This window comes from Paroedura picta, chromosome 3, assembly GCF_049243985.1.
Source record: "Paroedura picta isolate Pp20150507F chromosome 3, Ppicta_v3.0, whole genome shotgun sequence".
Lineage (NCBI taxonomy): Eukaryota > Metazoa > Chordata > Lepidosauria > Squamata > Gekkonidae > Paroedura > Paroedura picta.
In genome coordinates, this window is record NC_135371.1 from 63379570 (window position 1) to 63399770 (window position 20201).

Here is a 20201-nt window from a genome sequence, read left to right on the forward strand (position 1 = left end):
GGGTCCCATCCTAGGGGCTCCCAAAGAGGGAATTGTGGGACCCTCTTTGGGAGCAGGACCCCCTGGTGAAATCTTCCTGAAACTTGCAGGGGACTCAGGGAAGATCCCCCCTGAGCTCCTCTGCAAGTTTCAAGAAGATTGCACCAAGGGGGCCCATCCTAGGGGCTCCCAAAGAGGCTGACACCATTTCCCATAGACTTAAAAGGTGGAAAAAATGATTTCAGCAGGTTAATTGCCAATTTCCTGGTTCAATTCCTACTTAAATCGTTTTTTTCCACCTTTAAAGTCTATGAGAAATGGTGTCACCCTTTGGTTCACACCAAAGAACCTGACTCTCCATTCTATCCAATGGAGCGGATAGGGGTACCCTCTTTGGGAGCCCCTGGGATTGGACCCCTTGGTCCAATCTTCTTGAAACTTGCAGGGGAGTCAGGGAAGACCCTCCCTGAGCTCCCCAAGAAGTTTCAGGGTGCAACTTACACCCCTTCCCCCCCAGCCCCCAAGAAAGCCGGGGAAGGATTTCCAATGCAAGTCAATGGCGCAATAGACTTGCATTGGCTCCGAATAGCAGGCCAGGAAGGGACTCTCTCTCCTCCGTCTGGCATGCAGATGCCACCCTGCAGGCAGGAGATGACGGGAATAGATGGAAAATGCTGTGAGAACAGTTCCCCCAGTCCCATCATCTCCCCTGGGGGAAAGGGACACTGCACGCCAGAGCTGCAGGGGAAACCTGTGGCTGGCAGCCTAAGCAGTGCTTGGTGTCAGCCTCCAGGTGAGAACTGGAGAACCACTGAGGTCCACTCAGAGCTCACCTGGGTTCTCCTGGAGAGAAGAGGGGGGCCCTGCACTGGTCTGTGGGGGAATATACCTGCATCACTAGGAACACTAGTGGTGCAGGGATACCATTCTCCAGGGGAGACCCGGAGATGCCCCCAAAAACCCCTGTGAAGTTGGAAAACTTCATGGCGCCGACACACTAACCCCAGGAGAGCCTCAGAAAGCAAATGGAGGAGCTCAGGATAATCTGTATGCTCCATCCATGCTGTAGACTCATCACTGGCTCTCCCATCCAGCCTCCCCCCCCTTACAAATACAGAACAAGAGGAAGACTTGCTTTTCACAACCCAAAGGTGTCTCAAAGCAGCTTTCAGTCACCTTTCCCTTCCTCCACTCAGGCCACTGCTTTCAACCACCACAAATTCAACTGCTTTACTCAGGCCACATCATGAGAGAGCCCTGACAGAGCTGTTCTGGGAGAACAGTCCTGGCAGCAAAAAGACAAATCCCTCCCCCCCAGATGTCCACACATGGCGCAGTGAACACTGGTGGGGAATCAAACAACCTACCTGCCACAGGCCACTGCCTTCAACCACCACAACTTCACCTGTTCTACTCAGGCAACATCCTGAGAGAGCCCTGACAGAGCTGCTCTGGGAGAACAGCCCTGGCAGCAAAAAGACGAATCAGCGCGTGCATGACACCAAACTTTTAAACCAAATTTTTAAACCCCACAAACTTTTAAATAATATAACTCCACAAACTTTTAACCCACAAACTTTTAAACAGTAAATTAAAAACACCAAGAACAAAATTTAAAATTTAAAACACCAAACACAATAATAACTGGAACAAATTTCTCAAAGCCCCCCCCCAAGACCCCACACCACCTAGCAGCCAGCCAATCGCCTTCTGTCCTCCACCTCTGAGCACCCCCTCCTCCTTCCACTTCCCTCCAAGCCTCAGAGGCTGCAGATCCCTGCTGCGTGAGAACTGCTCCTGCCGGTGAGTTCCGTTCTTGGGAGCCTCCAGCCTGCAGCCTTTTCAGGTCCTGGGGGGAGGGAGAGGCCATCCACAGAGTTCTTCTACCCACCCACCCACCCACCCCCAATCGCCACCAGTCTGTCCCTGACCACCACTGGGAGGTCAGCGAGGCTGCCCAGGGGAAGAAGGGAGTTCTCTGCCAGTGCTTCCCCCAGCCCCCAAAAGGCCCACTGAGGCTTGGAGAGGCCATGGCAGGCCTTTTTGTGGTGTGTGTGTGGGGGGGGGGGTGGCAGGAGGGCTGCCTGGAGGGGGAGGGAGGAACAGAGTTCTCGGCAGCACTCCTCACAGCCCTGAAAATGCCTACCGTGGCCTCTCCAAGCCTCAGCAGGCTGTTTCTGGGCTTGGTTGGAGACAAAACTCTATACCTGCCCCCCACCCCAGGCAGGCCTTCTGAGCCCTGAAGAGGCCGGGGCAGGGGCCAGTGTTGCCGGGAGGGCTGCCTGGGGAGGAAGAAAGAAGTTTCCACAAGCTCTCCTCCCTGCCCCCAACAGGCCTGCTGGGGCCTCTCCAAGCCTCGGCAGGCCTTTTCGGGACGCAGGGACTGCCGGAAATCCATGCCTTCCCCCCCACGACAGGCAGGACTGCAGAGCCCTGGAGAGTCTGCGGCTGGCCTTTTTGGGGCAGAAGTCAGAGCGGGCAGGAGGGCTGCCCGAGGGGGGGTGGTGAGGGGAGTTCCCTGCCAGGGCTTCCCCCTGCCCTGTAGAGGCCCTTTTGGGGGCAGGGGGGAGCACTGGCAGGGAAATCCCCACCAGTGTTGTTCCCTCCCTGCATAAAAAGGCACACTCTGGCCTCTCCAGCACTTGGTGGCCCTGCCGGGGAGGAGGGGGGGTGGAAGGCTAGTGTCCATTGTATTTAAAAGTACAATGGGCTTGTTTGCTTGTCTCTGTGTGTGTGTGTGTGTATCTCCAATGATGGGCCTGGGGGAGGTAGGAAGGGGAAGGGCACTGGGTGGGCATGTATACAGCTATGCTTCCCAACCATATTCTGCATGATCACACCACTTTGGGGGTTTCTTGCAGCCTGAATATTGTTTCAGGGGGTTCTCACTGGTAAAAAAGTTGATAAAGGCTGGTTTGGATTCTTGATTACTACAGTGAAGTAAGGCAGCTCTGATCAGCCTACAAAACAATTTTGTCCTCCTGGAATGAATCACTTCATAGGAGCCAAGCCTACAATGATCAGCCTGAGCTCTTTGAGCCACTGCTCTGTTTACCCCTTTCTGAGGTTTCTAATGCACAGACAATATAACTTTCCTTAAAAGAGGCTATGCTGAGAGATTGGCCACAGGCATGGAAAGCTTATGTCAAGCTTCCTTCATGCTGGAAAGCTGCTTTCAGTCAGCCCAGCTGGATTCTCCTGTTAGTTCAGGGTCATTTGCTTTTGCATCTGAAAGGTGTGGGGGTGAGAAAATGTTTTGCTTAAATGAACAGTTGCTTCATTCTGAAGTGTGCCGTGCAAGGATATGCAAATCAAATTATGGTATATGTTTATTTCAGTATCTGCTCTTTGATTCCTCTGACTGGTAGGTCTAAAGAGGGACACAAAGCAACCTCCTATAATAGGACAAATGGTAACTAAGTGGTGACATAAGCATATCATTATTAATATGTGAGGATTTAAAACAATTCACCCATTTCACAGATTTCATTAGCACAGGATAGATAACAGAGAAGACCCTCCTACCAGGGCTGTGTGCCGGAACACACAGAAAGCTTCAGGAAACAGACAGGTCTTCCTAAATAGCTCAAGAACCAAATGGCCTCAAACCAAAGACATACACGATCTCTGAGTTTTGCAGCAGTCCCATTCAAAACTCCTCTGTTGTCACACCTTGTTTGCACTCACTTGTCACAGGCACCCTGGAAGTTGATTCAATCTCATTGGTCCTGTTCACATCTGCATCTATGTAGAAAGGAAGGCAGCAAGGGGTTAAATCTCGGCTTTCTGAGACACCATCTTCTCATTGAAGGGCTGTATCTGCATAGAAATGACATGCATATACAATATATGAAGGCTTATATATTTACTAGGGACAAAGCCCATCGTATCCAGGAATACAATGTGTGGTAGAGCTTGGTGGTGGGAAGAGGAAGGGTTGTTCAGTCTGTAAGGGCATGGGGTTGAATGTGTGTGTTGTGTGCGAGGTTGTGGTGGCATGGTGGCATTGGACAAGAGAAGGGGTGGGAGCACTGGTGTTCCATATAGGACCCGGCGTGGAGACACGGGCAGCGCCCTGCGTGTGCTCGATCCCCAGGAAAGTGAGGGTGGAGGCTAGGGTAAAGGGTCCAACATTGGTCTTGTGCAATGCAAGGTCGATTAAGAACAAGGCCTCGACCCTGCAACATTTCATCGTGGAGTCGAAGGTGGACCTTGCTTGCGAGACCGAGACCTGGATGAGGGAAGGCGAGTCAGTGGCCCTGAAAGAACTAGCCCCACCAGGTTACTCGGTCCTTCACCAATCTCGGACCCATAAGAGGAGAGGGGGGTGGCAATTGTGGTCCGGGAGGTCCTCACCTGCAGGGCTCTCCCGGCGCTGGAAATCAGTGGAGTGGAGTGTGTCGGTATTGGATGGGACTCAGTTGAGAGTGTGCCTATCTGGTTGGTATATCGTCCGCCCAACACGCAGCCAGATGTCCTGCCCCACCTGCTGGAGGCCGCGGCCACCTAGGCGTTGCAGTACCCCAGGCTTCTGAGCAACCTCTCCCTGGAGTCCGGGCAGTTCCCTGAGCAGCTGAAGGGGGCAGTGGTTCACCCTCTCCTGAAGAGATCCACGCTGGATCCGCAGGACCCCGCCAGCTACTGCCCAGTGTTGCATTTGGCGTTCCTGGGCAAGGTGGTTGAAAGGGCCGCAGCAGACCAGCTCCTGGCATTTTTGGAAGAAACTTCGGCACTCGATCCATATCAGTCTGGCTTTCGACCTGGCCATGGGGTGGAGACGGTGTTGGTCGCCCTGTTGGATGATCTCCGTCGCCAGCTGGATAGGGGCAGGTCGGCAGTGCTGGTTCTTCTGGACCTGTCGGCTGCTTTCGACATCGTGGACCATGAGCTGTTGGTCCACCGCCTTGCCAGCACGGGGATACAGGACACAGCGTTACGCTGGATACGCTCCTTTCTCCAGGACTGGAACCAGAGGGTTGCAGTGGGGGATGAGTTCTTGCACTCCTATAGACTCCCTTGCGGGGTCCCCCAGGGCGCAGTCCTCTCCCCCACATTATTCAACATCTTTATGCGCCCTCTGGCCCAGCTGGTACGGAGTTTCGGACTGGGTTGCCACCAGTACGCTGATGACACCCAGCTCTATCTCCTCATGGACGGCCACCCAGACTCCCCCCCAGAACCATTTGCCAGATGTTTGGAAGCAATGATGGAATGGTTTGAGCAGAGTCGCCTGAGACTCAACCCCTCCAAGAGGGAAGTCCTGTGGCTGGGACGTAGGGGGCGGGATCAGGAAGCGCGCTTACCCACCCTAGCAGGGACACAACTCACCATCACATCCCAGGCCAGGAATTTGGGTGTGACCATTGACGCCTCCCTGATTTTGGAGACGCAGGTCAAAAAAGTAGCAGGCCAGGCGTTTTTCCACCTTCACCAGGCCCGATTACTAGCGCTCTACCTGTCCCCTGAACACTTAGCCACAGTGATCCATGCAACGGTCACCTCCAGAATAGATTTCTGTAACTCGCTCTACACAGGCCTTCCCTTGTCCTTGATCCGGAAACTTCAGCTAGTGCAAAACTCAGTTGCTAGGGTCCTCACTGGCACACCTTGGAGGGCCTACATCCAGCCAGTGCTGAGGCAGCTGCACTGGTTGTCAACTGCTGCACTGGTTGCCAATTGCTGCCCGGATCCGGTTCAAGGTTCTGGTTTTAACCTTCAAGGCTTTACGCGAGTTGGGACCCACATACCTGAGGGACCGCCTATCGCCCTATGCCCCTCGCAGGACCTTGTGCTCTGCGGGTGAAAATCTGCTGGTCGTTCCCGGCCCTAGGGAAGCACACCTGGCCTCAACCAGGGCCAGGGCCTTTTCGGTCCTGGCCCCGACCTGGTGGAATGAGCTCCCTGGAGAGCTGCGGGCCCTGCGAGTGGGAGGGGGGGGAAGTTGAGCTGCCGTTATTTGCCATGCCGGTAATATTGGTAATGTTATTATTGTTTTTATGGGGTTTTAATGGGGATTCTGGGATGCTGTTACCCGCCACGAGCCGCAAGGGAGTGGCGGGAAATAAATCTGATGATGATGATGATGATGATGATAAATGAGGGCATGGGCTTGGAGATATGGGTGTCAAGAACCTGTGGTGTGGAATGTTCGTTGAATGTGGGAGAAGGCTGACCTCTGGGAACTGTGGCATAGTGGTTACAGAGGAGCTTTCCAGAGCAGACAGCAGAGGTCTATTTATTTATATGTGGATTTAAATCCCACACCTAAACCCAAAGGTCCCAAGATGGCTTACAATGGTTCAGAATTTTTAAAAATGCATTTAAATTTAAAATACATAAAAACATTTAAGACATAACCCCTCTCTCCTACCCTCCCCCCAACCCTGGCAAGACAACACATATATGAAACTAAATATAAAAAGTCTGGGAGAAGAGGTGTGTTTTTACAAGGCACTGAAAACAATATAAGGTAGGTGCCTGGTGAATCACCAGAGGGAGGCTGTTCCAAAATCTGGGGGCCACCCAACAGAATGTTCTCCTGCTTGTCATTGCCCCCTGCACCTGTGAGAGAGATGGGGCTGTAAGAAGGTTCTCTCCTTGAGATCTCAGTGCTCAGGCAGGTCTGTATGGGAGAAGGCACTCCTGCAAATAACAACCACACCCAGAACTGGGCGCCTCTTAATTTTCTGGACTCGGGACCCCTTGGCATACAGAACATGTTTTCTGGATTCAGCCTCAATTTCAGCCTCATCCAACCTATTACTGCCTCCATGGCAGTGATTAAGCAATTACCTCATCTGACAGAAGGAATGGAGAGATAGATTTGGGTGTCATCAGCATACTGATAGCACCCCACTCCAAAACTCTTACTTATCCAAACAGCACAGGAGACAGAATCAACCCCTGCATGAAAGCTCCCAGGGGATTGAGCAAAAGTACCTCATAGGTAGTTTCTGGAGTCCACCCTGGAGATAGGACACGAGCCACTGTAGAACAGTGCCTCCCAGTCCCAGTCCCTGAAGTCACTCCAGCAGGAGACCATGGTATTGAAAGCTGCTGAAAGATCAAGAAGAACTAACTAGATCACATTGCCCATCTCTTGACACAGATCATCCATCAAAGTGCCCAAGACAGTTTCCATGCCAACCCCCTACCATATGAAAGCTCATCTTTTCCCTCTTATCTTTTCCCTTTCAATAAAGCAGTAAGGGGTGTTGGGGTGGGCTCAGTCCGTGATGGGGAAGGGCAACAATTGGTCCCATGGCCCTGGACTGACAAGCGGAGGGGCCAGTTGGAAGGCGCAAAGTGCCTTTTGATTGGCCCCTTACCAGGACAGACCAAAATTCCATCCAGCCAGGGGCGATCTGGAGAAATGGCTGCCAGTCTGCTCCTGACCACCAAAGGGAGAGGAGGTCAGTAGGGCTGCCAAGGAGGATGAGAACAGAGGCTTGGACAGGCTGTGCCAGCCCTTTTCGCCCCAAGGCTGTCCTCACTGTCATGTCCAACTGCAAATTGCCTCAGAACCCTGACAGAGCTGGCAGGAAGCTGCAGAGTGCTCCCCCCCCCCCCCTTCAGGCCTGCTGCGAAGGAGCAGATTTGAGGCCACTGCACAGCATTATTCTGCAGATGAAACTGTTTTTTTTTTGTTTCCTGTTTCATCTGCACAACAACCCTGTGCAGTAGGCCTTAAGTCTTTCAATTCAACAACAACAACCTGTGTGGGAGGCCTTAAATGTTTCTTCTCTACCACAACCCTGTCCAAAGTAGCCCTTTCTGCCTTGGGAGCTGATCTTTATACTCTGCAGGTGAGCTGTAATTCCAGGAGCTGTTTAGCTACCCCTGGGTTGGAAATATTCCTGGAGGTTTGGAGGTGGGACTTCAAAATCGTACAATGCCTCAGAGTCCAGCCTTCAAAGGAGCCATTTTTGCCTGCAGTTGGGAGGGAGTGGTGCAGGTGTGTCCCTCCTGGCCTATGGGCTATGGCCAGCCCTTACCAGCAACTGTTTGTATTCTGGGGCGCAGACAGGCAGACCAGCATCAGTCCTGTGAGTTTGGAAAGTGCAAGAATATCTAAATAAATACTTACAGCCTGAAACTGTAAATAGTGAGAGGGAGAGCAAGGGAAGATGATTGGAAAATGCTTTGAGACACCTTAGGCCTGCTGGGTCATGTGGCCCATTCCCAGTTCTCTCAGACCTCTCACAGCCCCACATACCTTACAGGTTGACTATTGTGGGGAGACGAATGGAAAAGGTGTTTGTAAACTGCTTTGAGACTCCTTTGGGTAGTAAGCAATAGGGTACAAAAATCCGTTCTTCTTCTAAGGAGCAACCATGAAAGAAGCATTTGGGCACATAACATTTTATCAACAGTGAAAAAATGGGGAAGGAATAGGGTGGACACCTGTGTACTATGACTACCCCATGTGTATTAGGGCAGAGGGGCATTTCGGTGTCTGTGACCTAATTCACACAGGAAGGGAAATGACACAGAACTGGGGGGAATTGGTTGCCATGTAATCTTCCCCTAAGAAGAGTCTCCAGTCTGATTTTCCCTTCACATATCTGAGGACATGGCTCTGGAAAGCTCATCTGTAGCCACTATGCCACAATTCCCAAAGGTCAGTCCTCTTCCACACTCAACAAACATTCCACACCACAGGTTCTTGACACCCATATCTCCACACCCATACCCTCATTTGCCACCACAACCTCCCACACAACACACACATTCAACCCCATGCCCTTACAGACTGGACAACTCCTCCCCTTCCTCTCCCCACTGCCCAGCTCTAGCGCCCGTTGTATTCTTGGATACAACGGGCTTTGCCCCTAGCACCTTGAATAAAACTGTGTTGGTCTTAAAGGTGCCACTTGACTCTAAATTTTTTCTTCTGTTTCATTCAAGCATGCCTGGAGTTGGGTAGCTACCATCTTCACTAACACCTTGCCCAAAAAGGGAATGTTAGCCACTGAGCAGTTGTTATTTAATATCATTGGGTCTAAGGATGCCCTCTTGAAGATGGAGTGTATCACAGCATACTTTAACATTGCTAGCAACTTCCCATCCCTCAAAAAGACATTTACCACTCCCTGGACCCATGCTGCCATGCTCCTCAGCTAGCTTTTATTGGCCATGATGGGCAGTGGTCAAAGAGGCATTAGATTAGAAAGCCTTTAGGAAGAATTTTTTGGAGTCTTCAGAAAGAGCTTTTTTGACCCAGCCTGACCTGGTAAGAAGATAAAACTGGAAGAAAGGTTTCTTTTGTGATGAGTATATCAGAGTAAATAGAACTCTTAACTGAGGTATGCAGGAGGCAGCTATTGCCATGTGCTAGCCTGAACAGCTGAAGGAAACTGCAAAGTAATGGAAACTCTGTAGAGATCTATAACATTCTAAACTAAAGAGCCTGCCCTATATTAAATAACAGATAGGGCATGTATGATTACAATGCAGTCAGTCCTGGGTCCAGGAGGTAGTTTTTAAAACGCCATACAATACCCTTTGGTATGACAATATGGGATGATATCTGCCACTTAAACCTTTCTTGTGAATCCTTTCTCAATTTGGTGCTGCGCTAAAAGTATGTTTTGAAACATTTTCTTTTAAATAAATACTTTATAATTTTTGACCTACCTAGACTTCCACCATCCTGGACATGCTATTTTAAAAAGAGCACTGGGGGAGGGAGAGCAGACCTGTGGTAAACAGCTATTCTTCCAGGGGTGCACAAGGCAGTAAACCACACACAGGGCAGTAGGAGACACGGAGGCAAGGCCTCGGAAGTTAGCTGGAAGTCCTGCCCTTCCCAACAGGCAATTGGATACAGAGGTCCAGTGGTGGTTGTGGGTAACCAGAGAGAGAGAAAAACCTTTTCAGCTGTTGAGAGAACCTTGCAGGGCAGGGTGGAACAGGTCCTGCAGGCCAGAGCAGGACTATTCTGCCACACCTAATAACACAGTTAGAAAAAACATTGAAATAAGCAGATATCATCCCACCTTCCACATACCAAAGGGTGTTATACGGAGTTCTGAAAACTACCTCCTGTACACAGGACTGGCAGCATTGTAAGCATTCCTGATTTTAGGTCAACACAGATATCACCTAATTAGCTCTGATAGTGTCAGTTACCAGTTAGGGAGTGGCTGAGAGGACTGCATTCCACATGATGTCACATACCATTAAGTGGTTCCTGCCTCTAACCAGATGTCCAAGGAGCAGCAGTCACCTAGCTTGATTCCCTTTGTAGGAATGCTGTACATACCAATTTTGGAATATTTTCTCTATGTAAAAATGTACAAGAAAATAACAGAAGTTACAACAGTCTGGACCTAGCTTGGGGCAGCAGATCCTCCTTCTACCTCAAATCCGCAGGAATATGGATACTGCAATCCCAAGTTGTTCAACATTAACAGTGAGCAGAGGAATGAATAGCGAACATTCCTCATGAGGAATATTGGTGTATAATGAATTTACATCAATGGTGACTAAGGTGGCTTCACTAGGAACATTTACATCTTTAATACTATTTATAAAGTGGGTAGTGTCCCTCGATAGTCCTGGGTGTAAACTGCACAGAGCTTTTATTCCAACCCCAGATCAATTCAGTCCCTGCCCTCTACACAGAATGCGATTTCCGTTTGGATTTTGGGCGATTTAAATTTTCCTTCTGCAGCAAGAAGGATTGATCCGGAGTGACCCTACCTTTATTGTGCGATATCTCAGACTGCTTTTAATCCTCAATATCCAGACTGGGAAAGAAAGCTCCGTGGTAGAGAACCTCTGATAGGCTACACCTGGTCATGTGACACACTTGCCTTAAAGGAGAAGCCCCTAATTTCTCTCAACTTCTGTCGGTCCTGGATTTTTCCTCCCTCCTCTGCCTTTTTTGATCCTCTCCCCCTCCCCTCCAAGAAAAGAAAGAGGCTCCCTGCCTGGCTCCTCTCCCCCCCCCCTTCAAGAAAAGAAAGAGGCTTGGCTCCCCCCCACCTTCTGAGCCTCCCTAACCACGTGCAGAAGACTTTCCTGTTTCAATGGGGGGGGGGAGGGGGGAAAGGAAGACCCGAGTTCAAAGCGATCCGAATTCAACAGGATTGACAATGGAATAAACAAAGTAAGTGCAGACTCTGCCCTAAATTGTTGGAGGGTAGCAACTTTTGTAAATGGAAATCAAGGTATTGAGATAGTGGTTTCTGTGGCAGAGCCACATTGGGCTACAATCGGTCTGTCAGGTATTGGGACAACCTTCTTATGTATTTTAGGCAAAATATAAAAGTTAGGCATTTTCTAATAGGGTCTTATCAAAAACTGAACCTCATTTTTAGAGATATAATTAAGTCCCAGTCCTTCCTGGACCACTATTTTATTTATTCTACCAACTGAATTGGCCTTGGTCCAGTTACTGTTCATGTAATAATCCTTATTTTGTAGTTGTCTCATGACCTCCTTATCATAATCCTCCTTATCTAAAATTACTACTCCCACACCTTTATCAGCAGTTCTAATAACAATGGTATTGTCTGATTGAAGTATTCTCAGCACTGTAAATTTATTTCTGGATAAATTGCTTTTGTAGTATTTATGTTTCTGTTCCATTTTTGACACATCCTTAAGAACAACCTTTTCAAAACTGATAATCTCTGGAATTTCCTGTGGTGGTACAAACCGGGATTTACCTGTAAACCTGTCTAGGGCACTGTTAGTCATGGAATTAGTAAATAAATTTTTAAGTGTCAACAACCTAGTAAGTTTAAGTAAGTCTACTCTAGTTCTAAAGGCATTGTACTTGCGAATGACAGACCTTTGGTAAGTACACATTCTTCCTCCTCAAATAGTTGGCGTTTAGAAAAATTGAATACTACCTCCATCTGCCTGCCCTTCTGCCACTGGGAAAATCCACCTGGTAGCAGACTGGGCATCTAGCTTGTCTGGCAGGGCGTCGCATGGGTAGAGAGAGTGACTGGTCATCACTAGCCGAGCCCATTGAATCTGGCAAGTAAGAGCCTTTTATAGCACAAAGGCCTACTCAGCAGAGGGTGAAGCTAGCAGTCAGCTCCTGAGAGAATGTTCTCCTCCCAGCTCCTCCAAAGCACTGGCTTCCTCTGGCAAGCAAGAGCCTTTTATAGCACAAGGCCTACTCAGCAGAGGGCGGAGCTAGCAGTCAGCTCTTGAGTCAACTCCTGAGAAAATGTTCTCCTCCCAGCTCCTCCAAAGTGTGGGCAGATGATAACAACAACAGGAAATGAAGAAAACAAGAAAAATTGTCAGCAGTGGCTGCTTTAGAGACAACATGGTTCCCAGAATCAAACCCCCCCCCCTTGCTAGCAACAGTTAATAGCATAGTCATGGGTCCTGGAAGATTTTGTGCCTGGGTAATGAGGCTGGAAAGGCAAGAGTTTTAAAGGATCCTTTTCTGCTTGGGAACTTAAATTAGCAGTACTATGTTCCCATGTTATTTTCCCCACACAAAAATGTGCCTCTAGCACATCTGTTTACAAAAATCAACCAAACAGGACTAATCCCAGATTCATGGCTAAATTCTATCATAACCCCAATATATAAAAAAGGAAAAATTGACCTTCCGAGTAACTACCGCCCCATCAGTTTATTGTCAGCCATAGGTAAGCTCTTTGTAAAATATCTGGCCGCTAAACTTATAAACTGGACATCCAACAATTACATCATAGGGCCAGAGCAAATAGGGTTTAGGAAGGGATACACTGCCTTAGATCATTGTACTGTTTTAGCTTTTTAAAGCCAGAAATACACCAAACCTGAGAGGGGCAAATTATTTGTTGCCTTTATTGATTTAAAAGCAGCCTTTGACTCAGTTTCCAGAGAGAAACTCTGGATAAAATTAAACAATCTAGACCAGCATCTACTCTTTCTATTAAAACAGCTCCATCATAACAACCACTGCCAAGGGAAATTTAACACCAAAAATCCAAATAAACATAGGAGTGAAACAAGGTTGCATCCTTGCCCCTCAGCTATTTAACCTTTTCTTAAGTGACTTACCCTTCTACTTTGACAAAGTTAATGGTCATCCCCCCATTCTTGGCAAGAGACTCACTCCACTTCTTTTATATGTCGATGACACAGTTATCTTATCTAGAACTCGAGTTGGCCTTATACGCTATCTCCGGTCATTCAGAGAAAACTATAGTTACAATCAACTAAAAATAAACTTTGAAAAAATCAAGATCATGGTATTTGCAAAGACCCGATATAAGTTTCCCTGGATAATAAATGGTAAACATATAGAACAGGTCAATCACTACAAGTATTTAGGCATAAACTTTTCTTATAATAACAGTTGGGCCAACCATAGAGAAAAAACAATCAAATCTGCAAAAGGCCAGTTGTCCCTTTTAGCCAAGTTTTATCATCAAAAAGGCAACAAAAACCTTCAAGCAGCCATTCAAATCTACAATGCCAAAATAATTCCTCAGATTCTTTATGGAATCTCAATATGGATGGATGCATTTAATAATAAATTAGAGAACATCCAATCTTTCTTTTTCAGAAATTTGCTAGGAGTCCCAAACTGTGTGGCCAATCATACACTTGTCGCAAAACTTGGCCAACAGAGTCTAGAAGCCTGGGCTTGGTTTCAGTCCTTTAAATACTGCTTAAAAATTCATTTCCATGCCCAAACGGGTAGTTTGTTAATTAACCTTTTGAGTGACTTTTATTCTTTCAGCTGGCTGGGCAAAATGTCAAAGAAACTTCAAATTATGGGTATGGACATCTCAACCATTAGCATGGAAGACGAAATGACGATACAAACTAATATCACAGAGACTAGAAGATCAGGATAGCCAGATCCTGGGCTTCTCTAACAACAGTGTATGTTTTCCACACTTCCAGGATATTCCCTTAACTTACAAATCCATGTCCATGTATCTCCAAATTTTGGAGTCACACCAATTAAAAAGAGCATTTTTAGTAGCTTGCTTAAACATCTTTCATAGAATCATACAATCATAGAGTTGGAAGGGGCCATACAGGCCATCCAGTCCAACCCCCTGCTCAACACAGGATCAGCCCAAAGCATCCTAAAGCATCCAAGAAAAGTGTGTATCCAACCTTTGCTTGAAGCCTGCGAGTGAGGGGGAGCTCACCACCTCCTTAGGCAACCTATTCCACTGCTGAAATACTCTGACTGTGAAAATTTTTTCCTAATATCTAGCCTATATCATTGTACTTGTAGTTTAAACCCATTACTGCGTGCCCTTTCCTCTGCAGCCAACGGGAACAGCATCCTGCCCTCCTCCAAATGACAACCTTTCAAATACTTAAAGAGGGCTATCATGTCCCCTCTTAACCTCCTTTTCTCCAGGCTGAACATTCCCAAGTCCCTCAACCTATCTTCATAGGGCTTGGTCCCTTGGCCCCAGATCATCCTCGTCACTCTCCTTTGTACCCTTTCAATTTTATCTATGTCCTTCTTGAAGTGAGGCCTTCAGAACTGCACACAGTACTCCAGGTGTGGTCTGACCAGTGCCGTATACAATGGGACTATGACATATTGTGATTTTGCTATGGTGCCCCTGTTGATACAGCCCAAAATGGCATTCGCCTTTTTTACCGCTGCATCACACTGCCTGCTTATGTTTAGTTTACAATCCACAAGTACCCCAAGGTCTCGTTCATACACAGTGTTACCTAGAAGCGTATCCCCCATCCAGTAGGTATGATTTTCATTTTTCTGACCCAGATGCAGAAATTTACACTTATTTTTATTAAATTGCATCTTGCTCTCATTTGCCCATTTTTTCACTGTGTTCAGATCTCATTGAACTCTGTCTCTGTCTTCCAAAGTATTTGCCAGTCCTCCCAATTTGGTTTCATCTGCAAACTTGATGAGTAGTCCCTCCACACCCTCATCTAGATCATTAATAAATATGTTAAAAAGTACCGGATCGAGCCCTGAGGCCTGAGGTACCCCACTACTCACCACCCTCCAATCTCATGAAACACCATTGAATACGCGACGATGGCAGCAAGACTAGAATTGGCCAAGAAATGGAAAACGCAAGAACTACCCTCGACAGAAGACTGGCTGAATAAACTAGCTGACTTTGCCAAGATGGCTAAACTGACACTGATAATTAACGGAAAAACAGAAGAGGCCTTTCAAGAACAATGGGGCCCTTACCTGAACTATTTAAGAAAATAATACAAAGGGGATTGAAACAGGGAACCAAATGTATTAAATGAAGAGCATAGCCCTCCTATTTCTGTATTGACAATATAGATTGCATGTATCTCACTGTCTTTAACTTTGGAAAATAAAAATAAAAACGTTCAATAGAACCATTGACAACTCTTTGAGTGCGGTTCTCTAACCAATTCCCTATCCACCTAACTATCTGAAAATCCAGGTTGCAGTCCTTCAATTTATCCATCAGAACATCATGGGGAGTCTTATAAAAGCTTTACTAAAATCCAAGCAAATGACATCAACCAAATTTCCACGATTCAGCAAACCTGTTACTTGGTCAAAAAAGGAAACCAGGTTGGTCTGACAGGACCTGTTGGAGACAAATCCATGCTGACTTCCTTGGATCACCAAATTGTCCTCCAGATGTTTGTATATCGCTCTCTTTAATATCTGCTCCATTTCCCTCAAATGTTAACCGAGGTAGATTTTTGAAGATCCCTCCTCAGGAGAGATACTGTTTACATGGATGTCGTGTCCCTAACACATTGCACCATATACTTCTGGTGTGTCCTAAATTTGCGGCCTGGAGGGGCCGGGAAGGGAAGCCGCGGCTGCTGGCATGGCAGCGGCGCAAACGCTCATGCGCGGACTGCCGCGCACGCGCGTTTGCGCCCCTGCTGGGCACAAACGCGCATGCGCTGCAGTCCGCGCATGCGCGGCAGTCTGCGCATGCGCGGTCTGCGCATGTGCGGCAGTCTGCGCATGTGCAGCAGTCCGCGCATGCGCGTTTGCGCTGGGGCTGCCGCGCACGCGCGCGCCCCCGGGCCACCCTCTCCACCCACTACTTCACAGCGGTCCGCGGCAAGCGGAAGCTTGCGGACCGCTGACATAAAGCACATAATTCTACTACTCATTAAGAACACACAACCTGTATAATTTCCAACATTTCGTGAAAAGAATTTTTAAAGCTCCTAAAACATTCATGGTCAGTGTGTGTCACTTGAATTTGAGATATCTTGTTTTGGTGGGTGAGGGAGGTACGTAGTTTGATTTTTTTCCCCTTGCATTTTTTCAATAATTTATCAGTCTTGTCCCTTTCTTTAAAAAAAAGGAAGGGGGGAGGGTTGTGAATATTAAAGCTTACTATAGTCTTCTGCAACTCAATATTTTAATCTTCCCCCCTCTGCAGCTTCTAATCCTCTGAAAATCCCCTGTTTGTGTTTCACCAACTCCCATACCTCATTCAACAACGCCAATCTCTCTTCATTCCTTTTCATATCCAGAAATGAAATGTTATTAATGCATAAACTCTGAACAACAACAACAACAAAACTTGAGCCATGTTTTACATTTTCATCCTGTGTACCTCTTCTGTTTTTCAAAAAATAAAAAATGCAGAACTCATCACCTTCCCTTAGTACAAATAAAATTAATTTACTGTACGCACACGTTCTTTTTCAGAGACAATGTATATTTAAAAATTGTCTAATGTCTACTGTCATATCCATGTAATCACCTCCGTATATAACCACACATTTTGGTTATATTATCCCCCATGGGAACAATGACCTTCACCAGTCACCAGTATGGAGGCACAAAGTTTAGTCAGACAACCCCATACAAGTATTTCTGCTCAAAAATTTTGCTCAAAAAAAAGGGGAGGGGGGAGGGGGGAGGGGAGAAGGGGAGGGGGGAAAGAAGGAAAAAAACAGGAAGGGAAGGAGAAAGTGAGAGGAGAAAGGACTGAAATAAAGAAAAGGGGAGGGGGGAGGGGGAAAGAAGAGAAAAACGGGAAGGGAAGGAGAAAGTGAGAGGAGAAAGGACTGAAATAAAGAAAAGGAAAGGGGAGAGGGAGAAAGGAAATACTCCAAAATCAAAAAAGAGGAGGAATCAAGAGGGAGTCAAAGATAGCCCAACCTTCACTAGCTACCAACCCACACCTGACTTATCCCCACCCCCCTACCCAGCCAAACCAAATTAAATCAACATATCCACCCACCAATCAGCCAAAACAATAAACCCAACACAATTAAACACCATCAACTGACCTACCCCAAACCCACCCAAAACAATTAATTCTACCAATTAAATAACTAATCCCCACCCCAAACAACTGATTCTACCCCAAAACCACCCAAATAATCAATCCTACCAATTAAACAATCAATCACCATCAATTGAACACCCAACCCAGCCTGAGGAAATTAGCTCAATCAACCAATTAGCCCAACTTACCAACCAACCCAATAACTTGCCCCCCACTTACCAAACAACCCTACCATCCAACTGAACCACACCCAATTCATAAACCTCAGTCCCAACCCAACATGAAATAACACACAGATCACTCATACACCACACACCCCTGGATTGGGCAACCCTGAGGTGCCACAATAGGCGATCGGGACTACCCCTCCAGGCTCCCACAACGATACACATCCTACACCCAACACATAACTACACAAGTGGAACTGGGAAGCCCTGAGAGGCTGTAATTAGCGATCAGGGCCAACCTCCCACAGATACACAAACTCACACACACAAAGACAGAACCGGGGTTTAACAATCAACCCCAGCCAAACCACTGAACCAAGAATTGAACCAACAGTGTCCATAGAGCTCACAATGCCTAACAAATCTGAAGAAGGAGGAAAAGCAGGGGCCTTGATAGGGTCAGGGATCCCAATAATAAGGGGCAAAGGCAGGGACAGCGGATGGCGGAGGTACATCAAACCAAGGGGGCCGAAAACCAAACATACTCAGGCCCCCTCCAGACTCCGCCCCATCCCTCGTGACACTAGGGTAGAGGCAAAGGTAAACAACCCGCCTCTGACACTGGTGCTGTGCAACGCCAGGTCAATAAACAACAAAACCTCTACGCTGCAAAACTACTTTGCAGAGCAAAGAGCGGACCTGGCGTGCTTGACAGAAACCTGGACCAGGGAAGGGGAGACAGTTGCCCTCAAAGACCTAGCCCCTGCTGGGTTCTCTGTCCTCCACCAGTCCCGGACAGCGGGGCGGGGAGGAGGGGTGGCAATCCTAACCCGAGAGGCTTTCTCCTTTAGAGCCCTCCCTGCGCCGTCAATACCAGGCATTGAATGTGTTGGCCTCGGATGGGGATCAACCGAGAGCGTGGCCATCTGGTTAGTGTACCGCGGACCCAATGCACCACCAGATGCCCTGCCTGCCCTGCTAGAGGCGGTGGCGGCCTGGACGCTACAGTTCTCCAGTCTACTAGTCCTGGGGGACTTTAACGTCCATGCTGAGCTACTGTCCTCTAGAACTGGACAGGACCTAGTGTCAACCATGGCAACACTGGGGCTCTCGCAATTTGTTGTTGGCCCCACCCATCAAGCAGGCCACACCCTGGACCTTATTTTCGGCGTAGGTTTGGATGTGGATCTGGTCACAACAACAGCCGTGCCATGGTCAGACCACTATGCTCTAAAGGCTCGGCTAAGGCTTCCACCACCTCCTCAGTTGGGCGCCGAGCAAATTTTAGCTCGCCCGCGGAGACTTATGGATCCAATAGGATTCCTGAACGCTCTGCGGGAACCAATGCCTCCCGGCACTTCTCTCAATGGCCTGGTCAATGACTGGCATAACAGACTGCTGACTGCCATTGATGAGATAGCCCCCCGACGCCCTCTCCGGCCCCGTCTCAAGCGGGCCCCCTGGTACACCGAGGAGCTTCGCAACAAGAAACGGGAACTGAGACGGCTAGAGCGAGTTTGGAGGAAGACTCGTGACGAAGCCTCGAGAACATCTTATAGAATGCAGATGAAAGCCTATGAGATGGCGGTGAAGTCAGTAAAACGCAATTTTTACTCGGCTACCATTGCATCTGCAGACTCACGCCCAGCTCAATTGTTTAAGGTAGTTCGATCCCTCACTGCCCTGATTGAAGGGCAACAAAACAGTAGCCAATTGGACATCAGCTGTGAGGCATTTGCGAGCCATTTTGCAGACAAAATCTCGACACTCCGCCACGACCTCCCTCCAACCTTAGATACAAAAAGTGAACTAGAGGCCCCTTGGCCGTCTTTGGAGAAAACTATGAGTAACTTCAGACGGCTCACGCTGGCCGAAGTGGACAGGATACTAGCGACAACAAGACCAACTACATGCCCACTAGACCCTTGCCCATCCTGGCTCTTAAAAACAGCCGGCATAAGAATAAAGGGCCCCCTCCGGGAGATAATCAACCTATCTCTCACAACAGGAGAATTCCCGGAGGGTTTGAAAGAGGCCGTGGTACGTCCACTGTTGAAAAAAACATCTCTAAATCCACAAGAGCCTAACAACTACAGGCCCGTCTCGCACCTAGCATTTCTGGGCAAGACGATAGAAAGGGCAGTCGCAAACCAACTGACGGAGTACCTGGAAGAAGCTTCGGTCCTAGACCCATCCCAGTCTGGCTTCCGGCCTGGCCATGGGGTAGAGACAACGCTAGTCGCCCTGACGGACGACCTCCGTCGCCAGTTGGACCGAGGCGGGTCGGCACTGCTGATATTATTAGACCTCTCAGCGGCGTTCGACACAGTCGATCACGAGCTTCTAGCTCGCCGCCTCATCGATGCTGGAATACAAGGGACAGCCCTTCAATGGCTGATCTCCTTCCTTCAGGATCGTGGACAGAGGGTTGCAATAGGAGAGAAAACATCAGACCGCCGGCAACTTACTTGTGGAGTCCCACAAGGAGCGCTCCTCTCTCCTATCCTATTTAACATCTTCATGCGCCCTCTCGCACAACTGGTACGGAAGTTTGGGCTGGGTTGCCACCAATATGCAGATGACACCCAGCTCTTCCTCCTGATGGATGGCCGCCCTGACTCTCCCCCAGAAGCATTAGCCAGCTGCCTGGAAGCAGTGACGAGATGGCTCAAGCAGAGTCGTCTGAAGCTCAATCCTTCAAAGACGGAGGTCCTGTGGCTGGGTAGGAAGGGGCCAGGTGAGGAAGCGCGCCTGCCTACCCTGGATGGCGTGCAGCTCTCTACGGCTCACTCCGCCAGGAACCTAGGCGTGATTCTGGATGCCTCCCTCACAATGGAGGCCC

The 20201-nt window shown here is 48.4% G+C and overlaps 1 long non-coding RNA gene across 2 annotated transcripts in view; it reads left to right on the forward strand.

Annotated features, from left to right (window-relative positions):
• Positions 1 to 1738: 1738 nt before the first annotated feature.
• LOC143832133 (uncharacterized) overlaps positions 1739 to 20201 on the forward strand; it is a 91741-nt gene continuing 73278 nt past the window's right edge. The window contains exon 1 of one of the 2 annotated variants that reach the window (XR_013229108.1): positions 1739 to 1782. This is a non-coding gene — a long non-coding RNA (uncharacterized LOC143832133). The remainder of the gene's footprint in view (positions 1783 to 20201) is intronic. The other variant, XR_013229109.1, reaches the window with a different exon arrangement.